This window comes from Oryctolagus cuniculus, chromosome 13 (genome assembly GCF_964237555.1).
Source record: "Oryctolagus cuniculus chromosome 13, mOryCun1.1, whole genome shotgun sequence".
Classification (NCBI taxonomy): domain Eukaryota; kingdom Metazoa; phylum Chordata; class Mammalia; order Lagomorpha; family Leporidae; genus Oryctolagus; species Oryctolagus cuniculus.
In genome coordinates, this window is record NC_091444.1 from 37222069 (window position 1) to 37237642 (window position 15574).

At 40.5% G+C, this 15574-nt stretch overlaps 1 protein-coding gene across 41 annotated transcripts in view; it reads left to right on the top strand.

Annotated features, from left to right (window-relative positions):
- DISP1 (dispatched RND transporter family member 1) overlaps window positions 1-15574 on the top strand; it is a 195130-nt gene that overhangs the window by 17496 nt on the left and 162060 nt on the right. For 12 of the 41 annotated variants that reach the window (XM_051821358.2, XM_051821372.2, XM_008268371.4 and 9 more), the window contains one exon: window positions 10138-10235. The exons of 17 other annotated variants lie outside the window; for them this stretch is intronic. The gene's annotated coding sequence lies outside the window, so the exon portion shown is untranslated. Of the gene's footprint in view, window positions 1-2163; window positions 2447-10137; window positions 10236-15574 lie in introns of all 41 variants that reach the window. 12 more of the 41 variants (XM_051821355.2, XM_051821361.2, XM_051821356.2 and 9 more) reach the window with 2 other exon arrangements.

A 15574-nucleotide genomic window follows, 5' to 3' on the forward strand; every position in this document is an offset into this window, starting at 1 on the left:
ATGGATGCAGGGACCCAAGCACTTGGCCCATTTTCTACTGCTTTCCCAGGCTGTAGCAGAGAGCTGGATTGGAAGAGAAGCAGCATGAGATGGTGGTGCTGCAGGCAGAGGATTAACCTACTGTGCCACAGTGCCAGCCCCTATATTCATTGTTAACCTTTGCATTTTGCTATGGAAGTAACATTTGTGTTTGGTTGAACTTAATCCCCATCCTGAAAATATCAACATATTTAAGCATAGTTTTGGAATAGGTAATAAATTTTGTAAGGTGCTACACATTATATAATTTTATTTAAACACTTTTAATTCCTGAATAAGGAAGGAATACACAAAATCGAGGAGGCAGGGATGACTGAATTGTATGTAATAGTTGTGTTATTCATGGTTGAACTTAGTTTGAGCCAGCAACTGGAAATAGTAACGTGCTTATTCATTGGGCATGCTAAAGTATCATGAAATGAGGAGGAAGGGAAAAGGTATTTGTGTGTGTGTGTGTTTAAAGATTAATTTATTTATTTGAAAGGCAGAGTTGCAGAGAGAGAGAGGAAGAGAGAAAGGGAGAGGGAGAGAGAGATCTTCCATCTACTGGTTCACTCACCAAATGGCCACAATGGCAAGAGCTGGGCTTATCTGAAGCCAGGAGCCAGAAGCCTCTTCTGGGTCTCCGACATGGGTGCGGGGGCCCAAGCATTTGGGCCATCTTCTGCTGTTTTCCCAGACCATTAGCAGGGAGCTAGATCAGAAGTGGAGTAGCCAGAACAAGAACCCGTGTCCATATAGGCTTAACCCATTACGCCACAGCACTAGCCCTGGGAAAAGGTATTTGTACATCTTTGTACCTCAAATTCTAGGCCATAAACTTTGTATTATTGCCCCTTTTTATAAGATGAAACTGAAATCTTAAAAGTAATCACGTCTGTGATTACAGAGTAATTTATGTAGAATTGGGATTTCTCCCCAGGAATATCTGACACCCAAGCTTTGAATACTTTGTCTTCTTGTGGATCTTTTCCTTTTCTCATTCCAGTTTTCCTCCTTCATCTGTGTTGGAAGTTCTCTCATGTGTTTCTTTCGTTTTTTTAATGGTTATCTCAGAATGTTTGTATGTATACAGTCTACATGTAAATATTGTCTTTACCTTACTCTTGAACAATAAGCTCAGCCTCCTTCTGACATGAAGTTTTGGACTTGATCATCTAACTCAGAAATAACAGTAGTTACATTTATCCATATGAATTACTCTTTGTATTCCTTCTGGAAGCTTATGTGGGTGGGCCTCTGTGCTGACTCTCTACTTTTTCTATACCTTACCCAATGTCGTGTAGCCCCCCTCTTCTTTATCAAGTTCATGCTGCAAGGACTGTGCACAAGCCCTTGGGATTTTGGCTTCAGAATGAAACAACCCCTTTTAATTTTGTGCCTTTTTGTTATTTCTGCTTTTGGAATATTTCTCTTACTTTATTGTTGACTCTACCTATGTTTAAAAAAGACTTTGAAAATATTCAGTCCATCATTTTAAGGTGATCTCCAGCTGTGGATCCACATGGCCAGAAGTAAACATCTACATTGTTATTGTGCTTGATTGGAGTGTTGTACAAGGAGCCTGTGGGATGGGGAGAGGAATTTTGTTTTATTTTAGTCTGGTATTCCCATTCCTAGTAACTAGCAAAACTCATTCATTTTGAGTCATAAGAAATACACTGTTTTTTTGGAGGAGACGCACCAGATAACTTACAGAAAACCTTCTGAGTACTACCCTTATTGGAGGATTATATTGACTACCCTCTCGAGGAAGAAAAAAAACCTAGAAGGAAATTTTTTAATGGAACATTAAGTATTATTTTTCCCTTGCACCTTATTCTAGGATAAATGGCCTCCGAGGGTTGCTTGTTCCTTGCAGGGGATGTCATGTTATGAAGCTTGGGTAGGTGCAGATGCTCTGAGATTTATAACATTAAGGCTAAAAGTATCATGAACATGTCAAAACTTATTTATATTGGAATTTTACAGAGTTTGTTCTGAGGCCTTAACTTTTTAATGGTTTTAGTAATCTTCAAAGAAATGATAACCTTACTTCATTAGTTCTCCTTAAGTAGGCTTTTTTGTGTGTTTCTGGAAATATCTTATACTTAAAGAGTTTTCTTTTTTTCTTTTTTTTGACAGGCAGAGTTAGTGAGAGAGAGAGAGAGACAGAAAGGTCTTCCTTTTCCATTGGTTCAACCCCCCAAATGGCCGCTATGGCCAGCGTGCTGCGCCGATCCAAAGCCAGGAGCCAGGTGCTTCCTGGTGGAATGCGGTGAGGGCCCAAGGACTTGGGCCAACCTCCACTTCCCTCCTGGGCCACAGCAGAGAGCTGGACTGGAAGAGGAGCAACTGGGACAGAATCCGGCACCCAAACTGGGACTAGAACCCGGAGTGCCAGCGCCACAGGCAGAGGATTAGCCAAGTAAGCCACGCCGAGCCCCAACATTTTCTTTTAAATTAAAAATTTATAGCAAAATTTTCCATTTCATTTTTAAAATTATGAAGTCATTATATGCCATAGAAAATGTGGCCTGTACTATTTTTTTTTTGTTCTCCTCATTTAGCAGTGAATACTAGGAAGACATCCAGAAGTAGAAAAGAACTTTAAAGGCAGTTTCCTACATTCTTTCTTTTATATAATATTTTATGATTATGTACATAGGATGTATGTGGTTTGCATTGCTTACTGGATAAGTACTGTTAAAAATAATACTTTAATTGAAAAGATGCTTAATCCACATTTTTAGGTGGATTAAGTTTAATGTTTTGAATTATTTTTGTAGCAAATGGTGTTAATTGACTGTTTTTGGCAATAGTTTTCAGTTAGTACCAGTAGAAAAGATGAGCATTTGAAGGGAAACAATTGTATGCTTTGTAAGTGGTGATGTTGAGTAATGACTAGGGACATTCATTTGCACAGCCAGTATAAACCCCACACAGATGTTTCTGTGCCTTTGCCTTAAGTGGGTCGTGTGGTTTAGAGTGTATCACTGACTTGAATATCTTTGAGTCTTACAATCTACCTAATTTGACCGTGACATCAAACAGCTGTTTCAAAGGACTCTTTTTCAAGAAGAATTTTTTTTTTCATTTTTTGGGTCATTGCAATATGAAGAAGATTGTGTGATTTGTGTATGGATATTGGGACTTTTCCCCTTTGCTGACTGCCTTCCTTCTTCCTAGGTCTGGTCTTTGTCCTAGGGTTTTAGGGTTAATTGGGAAGGACCTCTAATCCCTAAGTAGTATCTAAGTTTGTGAAGAGTCCACTGAAGTTGTTATGGTGGCACATGTTGTGGATCTGTTAGATTTGGATGCTGGAATGTTTTCAACATATGTTCACTATTAAAATTGTTCCTGGGTCCTTTCATCTTTTTTGTAGTCTGTGTACATAATACTTGTGCAGAACATTTAATGTCCTGATCTCTGTGCTAATATGAAATGTTTCTCTTAAAAACTAAGTTGTTTCAACATTAGGAATTTGAGTGTTGGCTGGCGCCATGGCTCACTAGGCTAATCCTCTGCCTGTGGCGCTAGCACCCGGGTTCTAGTCCGGTTGGGGCGCTGGGTTCTAGTCCCGGCTGCTCCTCCTCCAGTCCAGCTCTCTGCTGTGGCCCAGAAGGGCAGTGGAGGATGGCCCAGGTGCTTGGGCCCCGCACCCGCATGGGAGACCAGGAGGAAGCACCTGGCTCCTGGCTTCGGGCTGGTGCAGCGCTGGCCGTAGCAGCCATTTGGAGGCTGAACCAACAGAAGAAAGACCTTTCTCTCTGTCTCTCTCTCACTAACTCTGCTTGTCCAAAAAAAAAAAAAAAAGAATTTGAGTGTTATTATTATTATTTTAATTTTTATTTATTTAGAATGCAGAGGGAGAGAGAGAGAGAATGAGCAAGCAAAACAGAGGCAGAGAGTCAGAGACAGGCAGAGAGGTCTTCCATTTGCTGTTTCACTTCCAATGCCTATAATGGCCAGGGCTGGATCAGGCTTTGAAGCCAGGAACTGGGAACTTGTTCCTGGTTTCCCAAGAGGGTGGCAGAGACCCTAGTACTTGAACTACCATCTGCTGCCTTACAGGGAGTGCATTAACAGGAATCTGGAATGCTGAGCAGACTGAAACCTGGGCACTCCAGTATGGTATAAGGATGTCCCAAGTGGTATCTTAACCACTGTGCCATGTGTGTATCCCTGAATTTCATCATTGTTAACTGGTAAGAGATAACTTATATTGTTCAATTTATAATATTGCACAGTTTGGCATTTATATGTGTGCACAAATACACATGTGGAAACTTGAATTAAAGTTAGAAAATGACATTACAGAAATGGGGAGATTATTTCAGATGTAATAGATTTCTTTTTGGGTAATAAAATCACCTTAAAATCAGTTAGTAATATACTAGGGCACTTTAAAAAGTTCATGGAAAAACTGAGTTAAGAGAGAAATTTATTTTGTTGCAAATTTTTTGAAGTCCAGGCATAGGTTTTTTTGGTAATACATATTTTCCATGACCTTTCATTTGGTAATGATTATGATGTATATGGAACTATGTTTGCTGCTGAGTAGAATTTATAAATAGTTATGGGTTCTTATTCCTTATCCTTAAATACCCTATAGTCTGTAATTGCTGCATGTAGATGTTGCAATATTAGTTCAGATGAGAGAAATATTATCACAGGACAAAACTGTCAGAGAAAACTTTATGGCATGAATGACCTGCGGTTAGGATAGGATTTGGAGAGGCATAGAAGTGTAGAGGAGAAAATATTCAGTAATTGGAGGCTGAGAGGAGGTGGGAAATGGTAGAATGTGTTTGACATACCAAATTGGGTGTAGTATATGGGATACATGTTAGAGAGTAAGGGAAGGAAAGAAAAGATTGTAGGACATTGTGTATTGTCCTGAGGAGACTCTAAAGTTTGTAAAACAGTGGGGTGATTAGTCATTCACTCATTTGATAACCAGTTATCAACTATGGCCAGTTACCAACTAAGCAGAATGGTATAGCGTCTATGGACACAGGTTCTTGGGAACCTGAACTTCCAGATTTAAGTACTTGATAGGCTAGTGACTTTTTATACATTTTTTTTCTCTTAATCATTTATTTGTTTGAAAGGCAGTGTAACAGAGAGGTGGGGAGGGAAGAGAGATAGAGAGAGAGAGAGATCATCCATTCTCTAGTTCACTCTCCAGCACAGCCAGTTCTGGGCTAGGCTGGCTGAAGCCAGAAGCCAGGAACTGCATCCTTGTCTCCCAGGTGGGTGGCAGGGGCCTCTTCTGCTATCTTCCCAGGCATATTAGCAGGAAGCTGGATCAGAAGCAGAGTAGCTAGGACTTGAACCTTTACTCTGATATGGGAATTGTGGCCTCATCTGTTGTGCCTCAATGCCAGCCCCCTTTTAACCCTTTCTAATAAATCTAGTTCTGTCTGTGATATTAAATTTGTCAAATCACCAAGTCATTGATTTTTTTTATTTGACAGGTAGAGTTATAGACAGAAACCAAGTCATTGATTTTTATAAAAAATTTAATATTTAACTCTAAATAGCTTTTATAATAACTTTCATTTTTAGATATTGATCTTAAGATATATAGAAAACTTACCATCAGTAAAAAACATTTTAGTCTTTCACTTAGAAATTTTTCAGTTGAGACTTTCTAAAATTGTGGATTGTGCTAATTTGATTTTTTGGGTGATACTGTTGAATTTAATTTTAGATTAAGATTTAAATAAATGCACTTTAAACATTTTAAAATTTAAACTTAAAATTAAAATCTAAAAGTAGCCCCAAAAAATCAGTTAACCTGCATAATCTTGAATCCATCTCTGCAGCTGGAGGTTGGCATAGAAGCATGGGGTTCTGTATTTGATGACCTACACAAGCCATGTGGCGTGGCAAATGATTTCTACAAAGACAAGGTGGATGTTTCTTTGTTGTTGCTGTTGTTGGTTTCTTAATCAGAAAAGATGGTTGGGAAAGCATGCTGGGTATCTTCCATAGCCTGTTACAGACAGGGAGTAATAGATCTCTGATAGTTATTGAGTGGAGACTTTTAAGGACACAATAAGGGTAATTGAGATAAGTCACAAGTATAGCATTACAGGACCTTGCATTAGTGAGATGAAAGTGTGAATATTCAGTGTTGGTACTTCTAGACAGGCTACTTTTTTTGTTTGAGAACATTTCTGTGGATTGATGGTAGTTAATATTTGGACATCTCTGGTTGTAAAATTAACAACAGGAGTCACTGTGCACTTGCTCGCCATGAAGGACCAATGTCTTTAATGTGTTGTACTATAAGAATTAATGGTAAAACCAATCTTTAAATAGTACTTTATACTTTGTGTGTCTATGGGTGCAAACTGTTGAAATCTTTACTTAGTATAGAGTTGATCTTCTGTATATAAAGATAATTAAAAATGAATCTTAATGAAGGATGGTATGGGAGAGGGAGTAGGAGGTGAGATGGTTTGGGGGTGGGAGGGTAGGTATGGGGGGAAGAACTGCTATCTTCCAAAAGTTGTACTTATGAAATTTATATTTATTAAAGCTTTCTATAACAATATTTGGACACCTCATAACTACCTTCTGGTACCTTCCTTTTTATTATAATTATAACTATAATTATAATCTCTGATATTGTTGAACAGTTTAGTTATAAATTCAAACTTTGCTGCAAGGCTTACTTATAATGGAACATGAGGGAAGTGGGGCTTGGCGTGAGAAGGGAGCCATAGGAAGTGCTCAGGGCTTGTTCTTTAGAATTTATGTCCCTTTAGTGGCTGGCCACTTTGCTCATGACCACTGCTTTGCCATGACTGTGTGAGACTGTCATATGATGTGTGGGTTGTGGGGTGTTCATTTCAGACGCTATGAATTGGGCTCTAAATTCACTTGACAGAAACCAGACTCACTTTTCCTCAGGGACTTTTAGTGCAATAGATTTGGAGCTGAAAGGCCTGGACTTGAATCTTGGCTCCTTTTCTTATTGTTTTTGTCACCCTGAGCAAGAAATATAGTCTTTCATAACCTGTTTGCTCATTAGTAAGGGGAGGGGGACACTCATTCCTAGTGTAGGTGGTTAATGAGGCTTACATGAGAAGCTAAAAAAAATTTTTATAAAATCCCAAAGAGCTACTTAAATGTCAGTTGTTATTGGGAGATTGTGATTGGAGGCACAGGTATGTCATAATTATTATTTGTAACACCCACTATAGTAAAAGGCAAGTGAATTTATCAACTCTATGAGGGCAGAACCATGTCTGTTTTGTATCTCTTATCCCCAACATCTTTATAGAATTTTGCTTACTTCATATACTCTCTTTTTTTTTTTTAACAAAAAAGATTTATTTATTTTGTTTGAAACACAGAGTTGGAGAGAGAAAGGGGGAGAAATAGAGAGAGGGAGAGACATCTTCCATCTGCTGTCCACTCCATATGGCTGCGACAGCTGGAGCTGGGCTGATCCAAAGTCAGGAGCCAGGAGTTTTTTCTGGGTCTCCCATGTGGGTGGAGGGACCTAAGCAACTGGGCCATCACCCTCTGCCCTCCCATTAGCAGGGAGCTGGATTGGAAGAGGAGCAGCTGGGACTTGAACTGGTGCCCATATGGGATGCTGGTGCTGCAAGCAGCAGCCTTATCTGCTGTGCCACAGCCCTGGCCCCATTTTCTTTATTTCTTAGTTTAAAAACTTTTCAGCCGGCGCCGTGGCTCAATAGGCTAATCCTCCACCTTGCGGCGCCGGCACACCGGGTTCTAGACCCGGTTGGGGCACCGGATTCTGTCCCGGTTGCCCCTCTTCCAGGCCAGCTCTCTGCTATGGCCAGGGAGTGCAGTGGAGGATGGCCCAGGTGCTTGGGCCCTGCACCCCATGGGAGACCAGGAAAAGCACCTGGATCCTGGCTCCTGCCATCGGATCAGCGCGGTGCGCCGGCTGCAGCGGCGGCCATTGGAGGGTGAACCAACGGCAAAGGAAGACCTTTCTCTCTGTCTCTCTCTCTCACTGTCCACTCTGCCTGTCAAAAATTAAAAAAAAAAAAAAAAAAAAAAAAAAAAACAAAAACTTTTCACTCCTTTTCCTTAGAAGTTTAATTGTTCCTTCTCCATCTTAGAAAAAGTGGTACCGATGGGAGCGCATGCTATGGTGTTGTGGGTGAAGTAGCTGCCTGCAACACCGGCATCCCAGGTGGGCTCCAGTTTAATTTCTGTTTGTTCCATTCCGATCCAGCTCCCTGCTTATGTGCCTGTGAGGGCAGTGGGGGATGGCCCAGGTGTTTGGACCCCTGCAACCATGTGAGAGACCAGGAAGAAGTTTCCTGGCTCCTGGCTTCAGTCTAGCCCAGCTCCAGCCATTGTGGCCGTTGTAAATAGAAGTGAATAGAAGATCTCTCTCTGCCCACCCGCCCCCGCCCCCGATTTATTTATTTACTTGAAAGTCCGAGTTACACAGAGAGAGAAGGAGAGCCAGAGAGAGAGAAAGTTCTTCCATTCACTGGTTCACTCCCCAGTTGGCTGCAACGGCCAGAGCTGCTCTGATCCGAAGCCAGGAGCCTCTTGTGGGTCTCCCACGTCGGTGCAGGGGCCCAAGGACTTGGACCATCTTCCATTGCTTTCCCAGGTCATAGCAGAGAGCTGGATCGGAAGTGGAGCAGCCGGGGACATGAACCTGTGCCCATGAGGGATGCTGGTGTTGTGGGCTGGGGCCTTAACGTGCTGCACTACAAAGCTGGTCCTAGCCCTCTCTCTCTCTTGCTATAACCTGCTTTTCAAATGGAGTAAATAAATCTTAAGAAAAAAAGAAAAAAAAAAAGGGAGAGTGATACAGAGTTTAGTGCCATATCCTGTAGGTAAGCTAAGCCTTTGTGGACTGGTCTCTAAAAAGAAAGAGAGGGCAGGTTAACCATAGGCTTCTCCTTTAGTTCTTTGTGTGCCTCAAATAAAAAGGAATAAAATAATAAAGAAATTTGAGGAACATAAATGCTGAAAAGAAAAATGTTTGGGTAAAAGACAGACAGACAGGAATTGAGGCTTAGCAGCTGAATGGGGAACCCAGCGAAGGAGTTGGGCTGAGTTCTGGAAAAGGGGATGTTACTCTTGAGACATTCTGTCACAGCTGGGTAGTGCGCAGGAAGCTTTGCACATGGTGCATACCATCCAGGCTGTTCACTTTCAAAATGCCACCATGTTTGCATTTTTTATGCATGCAAGTTAGCATTTTTCTATGAGTTGATAGTTAAGGCTTTATAGTTCAGATAGTAGCCCTGTACTTGTAAATATAGCCTTCAAGTTAGTTTTTCAGAAAGTGAAATATTTGACACTCCTCCAGGCTCTATTATACATGTACGTGAGCTATGTGGGCAATTTAATTAACTCTTTCTTCCTTCCTCCCTCCCTCTCTCCTCCCTTCCTCCCTCCCTCTCTCCTCCCTTCCTCCCTCCCCCTCTCCCCCTCAACTCCCCCTCCTCCTCTCCCTTCCCTTTTCCCTCTCCCTTCCCTTTGCATTTGAAAGACAGAGTGGGGAGGGTTGAAGAAAGAGAAAAAGATCAATCTTCCATCCACTGGTTCACTTCTCAAATGGCTTCAAAAACTGGGGCTGGGCTAAGCCGAAGCCAGGAGCCTGGAACCCCATCCAGGTCTCCCGTGTAGGTGGCAGTGGTCTAGATATTTGGGCTATATTCTTCTACCTTCCGTGGCATATACACAAGGATCTGGATTGAAAGCAGAGTAGCTGGGACTTGAACCAATATGGGATGCCAGCATCACAGGCTGTAACTTAACCTGCTGTGCTACAGTGACAGCCCCTACGCAACTTGTTTTGAATGTGTTCCTTTTTTTTTCTCTTTTTTTGTCAGCTGTAAAGTTAGCTAATACTTGTTTTGTAGAGTTGTTGTTGAGATGATAAGCAATACTTGTATAGTATCAAGTTAAGTGCCAGGTAAACAGTAGTGATCCAGTTTATGGTGGTTATTTTAATTTTTTGATCTAGGCTTAACCTGTAACTATCTGTATATTATTTGATAATAAGTTCCATTGATACAACAAGTATTCCAAATGTTGTTATTCTTGAGGGTTTCAGTATTTGCCTTTGGACTAAATATTTATTATGTTTTCATTTCATAGATTTCAGAGACAGCAGACCCATCTTATTTCTGTTGAATTATATGTAGTAACTCAAAAGGCATATATCAGCTGTCAGAAGCAGCTTCATTGAAAAGAAGGTAATTTCAAATTTTGAAAGTGTCATTTACTATTTAATTTTACTTGGGTTATATTTTTAGCCTTGACATAGATGATTAACAGGTGCTTAAGCTATAGTGAAATTTTTCAGACTATAAGAAATACCAATTATGTCATATTCTCTCTGAAGGGTTTTTTCCTTTCTTCTTCCTTTCCTTCTTCTCCTCCTCCTTCCCCTTCCCCCTCCTCCTTCCCCTTCCCCTCCACTTTCCTCCCCCCCCCCCCTTTTCTCCTTCATCTTCTCTTTCCTCCTCCTCCTCCTCCTCCTTCTTCTTCTGTTTGGTTATACAGCAGATAATGCCAACCCTGATGACCACTACCATGCTGTTTGATGTGGATCAAGTGAATAAAAACTTCAGTCTAACAAGAGTGCCATGTGGTATGGGCAAAGTAGTTGTTGACTTGCCAGTATTTAAAAATTACTTTCAAATAATTACGAATGAACTCTATTCCACAACAAAATACCAGGTGCATTTGGAATCATCTCAGTGGGGAGATTATTACTGAGGCAGGAAGATGAGCTGGGAAGAAGTTGTGTGCAATGGTTGATTTTATATCGTTTGGTCAACTTTGTCTCTCATTAATTCAGCACACTTCCTAGATCTCTTTGTATTTGGACTAGTAGTGGCAAGTAGAGCTTGTAGTAAATAGTTCATGGTGGACTGTGAATAATTTGACTCAAGATAGAAGAAATAAGGTGTTTCATTTTCTCTGGGCAGATTGGTACTGGGATCTTTAGTGACCAAGGAGAGAAACAATTGGGGAAAAAATCAGACTCTTTTATTCTTATGATGTTTTTAAGTCAGCACACTAGATTTTTGAAATATTCAAATAGAGTAACAATTGTTCCTGTAAAAATTTTTTCCTCTAGCTTTATGTTTATCCAAAGGTAACATTACTTGATGAATTCTCAATAAATGTACAGAAGTGGAAATGTCTGATCAAACATTTGGGTCTGCTTGGGAGTACAATTTTATTATCACTTGGAAGAAAATGTTATTGTTTTAAAATGTTTAACATCTAGGAATGACTGTAAATATGACAGAACAAAGTTTACTTTTACTAAAAGAATAGGATGAATAAAGCACTGGAAGGAAAAATCTGGAACCCAGAATCTCTATGTGCTCTTTCTTTCAGTAACTAACTGTGGAACCTTAAGCAACTAATTTAATCTATGAGTTTTAGTTATTTTCTTTGTAAAATGAGAAAGTTAAAATTAAATATTGAGGGGCTGGTACTGTGGCACAGTGAGTTAAAGCCCTGGCCTGCAGTGCTGGCATTCCATATGGGCGCCAGTTCGAGTCCCAGCTGCTCCACTTCTGATCCAGCTCCCTGCTAATGTGCATGGGAAAGCAGCAGAGGATGGCCCATGTCCTTGGGCTCTGCATCCATGTGGGAGACCCAGAAGAAGCTCCTGGCTCCTGGCTTCGGATCAGCTCAGTTCCGGCCATTGCAGTCATTTAGGGAATGAACTAGTGGATGGAGGACCTCTCCATCTCCCTCCTCTGTCTCTCTCTCTCTCCCTCTCCCTCTCTTTTTCTAATTCTTTCAAATAAATAAAAATAAATCTTTAAAAAAAGTTAAAAGAATTGAATATTGAGTCCCCTTCCACTTGTGGGAATTAAATATTACAATAAAAACAAATAATATTAAGGAAAATATAGTTGTGCCCCATTTAGAAAGAAATTTTATATGTAAAATTAACTCCTTTTATCATTTAGCATGGATTAGTGGGAAGAGTTTGGGATCCAGAGACAGAAGAGAGAAGTTGATTCCCAGCGTAGTTATTGTTGACTATCAAGCATTAGGCAAGTGACTTTGGTTCTCAGTTTTCTCATTTGTAATATGGATGATACTAGCCTGTGATGGAGACTGGTAAACTATATATCCCAGCAGGCATTCTTTTATTCTTGTGAGAACTGGTGTCTGGCTAAGCTTCGACTAGCTTACAGCCACCCCGCCACAACTGTGTCTCTTGGATAGATACAGTTAGGTTGGGCATGGAGACTAAGTTTGGCCATTGGGATGTGATAGAAATTGATATAGTCAACTTTTTGCAACATCCTCTTAAATAAAAAGCCATTTGCTTTGGATATCCTCTTTTCTTTTTTCTCTTTGGCCGGGAATGACAAGAATGAAGCACTGCCTTAGACCCAAAGATGGACATCAAATGATGAAGATGGCAGAACTGACTGGCTAGGATGGGTACCCCAGAGCAGAGCTGTCTATCCATAATTGCATATGAGAGATAAATAAACTTCTGTCTTTTTAATCAGTGTATTTTTGTATTTGTTACATCTGATTTGATCTACCTAGTAGCCTAAATAAAATACTCCATTAAGGAGTTGTGAAGACTAGAGAGTATAAATTGCCTACTTTAGTATGTGATGCACAGTAGAAGCTCTATCAGTGTTACCTATCATTGGTTTGATTTTACTCTCTACCTGTTGTGGCTGGGCCACCGTGCTATATATAAAAATCATAAAATAGTTTCTATTGTCAGTGGACTTATGATAAATAAAAACAAGAATCTTACAGTTAAGAAAACCACAGGTTAACTAGTAACAGCAAGTTGAAGAACGAAAGTTTTATTCTTTAATAATAGTAACCAGTAATATAAGTTACCTAGAATAAAACAGTAAGGAAATAGACAAGGAGATCCTATGAGAAACACGATTTAATTAAGACAAAAAGAATATAACTATATGGAGAGATAGTTCATATTAAAATGTTGTTTTCCACAAAGATTAGTTTGCTGGCTTAATTACTATTAAAACTCAAGTAATACGGTAATATGTATAATGCAGAACACTGGTCCCTGATGCACCCTTTTTCATCCCTCCTTGTTATCACTGTAGACAACTGTTGTAACCTTAGCAGTTTCTTTGGTATTTACCTCTGTGTTGCTCAGTATTATTTATGTTGCCATTTTTTGATGTTTCAATTTCATTATATGCAGACTTACTTATAAAGTAAATAAGGATTTAGCTTTTATACTTCACTTATTCATTCTTTTTTCCCCTTCATCTTCCTTCTTCCACATAGTTATCATAATTTTTGGTTAGTGGCTTCAAATTTTTTTTAAAAATACTTATTTATTTTCATTTTATTTGAAAGTCATAGAGATAGAGATCTGCCACTCACTGGTTCACTTTTCTTTATTTTTTTAAAAATATTTTTATTTTATTTATTTGAAAGGCAGAGTTATAGAGAGAGAAGGAGGGATAAAGAGAGAGAGCTCTTCAGTCTGCTGGTTCAGTCCTCAAAATGGCCTAGGCCAGGAGCCAGGAGCTTCTTCTTGGTCTCCCACCTGGTTACAGGGACCCAATGCCTTGGGCCATCCTCTGCTGTTTTCCTAGGTGTATCAGTGGGGAGCTGGATCAGAAGAAGAGCAGCTGGGACGTGAACTGGCACCCATATGGGATGCTGGCACTGCAGGTGGTGGCTTAACCCACTATATCACAGTGCCAGCCTTGTGGCTTCATTTTTATAATTATGTATTATTCATAACTGAGCCACATAGTGACTGTGATTATATTCACTTTTCCTGCAACTTGTTTTTCTTAGAGTTTAATGGGAATTTTTCTTGAATTAACTCTGAGAATTTCTTCTGTTCCATTTTCCCTTCCTGGGATTTCTGTAGTCTATTATTTGGATCTTCTAGATTTTAATCTTCTAATTTTCTCTTTTCCTTTTCTCTCTGTAGTGTCTGGGAGATTTCCTATACTTTCTCTTCTAACCTTATTTTTAAAATATTTATTTGAAAGGTAGAGTTACAGAGAAGCCGAAGCAGAGAGAGAGAGAGAGAGAGAGAGAGAGTCTTCCATCTGCTGGCTCACTCCCCAATTGACCGCAATGGCCGGAGCTGTGCCGATCCGAAGCCAGGAGCTTTCTCCAGGTCTCCCATGTGGGTGCAGGGGCCCAAGGACTTGGGCCATCTTCCACTGCCTTCCCAGGCCACAGCAGAGAGCTGGATCAGAAGTGGAGCAGCCAGGACTAGAACCAGCGCCCATATGGGATGCTGGTGCTTCAGGTGGTGGCTTAACCTGCTAAGCCACATTGCCAGCCCCTCTTGTTTGTTTTTCTATCAAAACAATAGATTTGATTTCTTTCTTTCATGATAGAAGTATTTTTCAATTGATCCTCAAATGTTTAGCTAATATTAAAAACTGTGAATTACAGGTTTCACTCTAGGGCTGTTAGTCGAAGACCAGATTTGTTATATTGTGACACTTCTGACTCTTAATATCTGTCATCTGTTCTCTTTTCTCCTCTCTCTGCCTGGGAGATGCTAGACTGGTTTGCAGTTTCTGGTAGTTGAGTAGGGGAAGAGCCAGGAGTATGGGTGATCTCACTGCCTAGTGTTAGTGTGTAGCGTCATTCAAGAGTCCTTGTCAGGACGTTGAGTTTGTGTCATGGGAGAGTGCTGTCAGTTAGGTAAGCTTTGTTTTATCCAACTTTAATTTTCCATTTCCCTTGAGCTAATATTTTTAGAATCCTGTCCTGTGTAACCTCTTTCAACTCCTGCTAATGCATCTAGACTGAGTCCTTCAGCTCTTTCCGCATGTCGTTCTTTCCTGAGCAGATTCAGCACTTCTCAGATATGGTCGTTTGTAATTGGTGTGGAGGCCAGGAACATGGTGCAGGAAGACCCTGTAGAACACTGGTTGTTTGCTAAGACAGAGACCTCTGCTTCATCTTGAGGCAAGGGGAAAGGCTGATTTCTCCAGAATCAGATGACTTCTGGGACTTTTATGTGCCTCATCTGAATGCCCTTATCCCAAGTTTCAGGGTTTCATATGCTCACAATCAGAGCTCTGACCTTGGTGTAGCTGACTTGAGGGAGTTGAAAATTCAGTTAGGAGCTTGAGCACCCTTGTGTTAAGTCATGGGCCTGAGCCTTAGTTTTTCCTGCCCATTGGTTGTTGGAAACGAGTCTAAATGCTGCCAAGGAAGTCCTTTGACTTTTGTGCTTCATCTTTAGTGGTGATTAATCATCTTCAGTCTTTCACTATTTGAGGCCATTGCTTCAATAGCACCCAGCAAACCATCCAGTTCCATAGTCCTTTTCATTACTACTTTCCCCTAACTTCACAGCCTGAGATGTTGTGGCCACTAGTGCATTTCCTTTATGCCGGTATTTCATTCCAGGATGACTCTGGTGAAAGTTTTAACAACAGCCTGCCAAGATATACTACTGTTGTATCTGTTGCCAGTGATGGGAGGCTGTGGGTATGGGCAATTCCTGGAATGAGCCTTGGCTGTGAGCCAACACTCGCAGCAGGTAGGGGATTGAGTCTGGGCAGTGCACCATGGCATC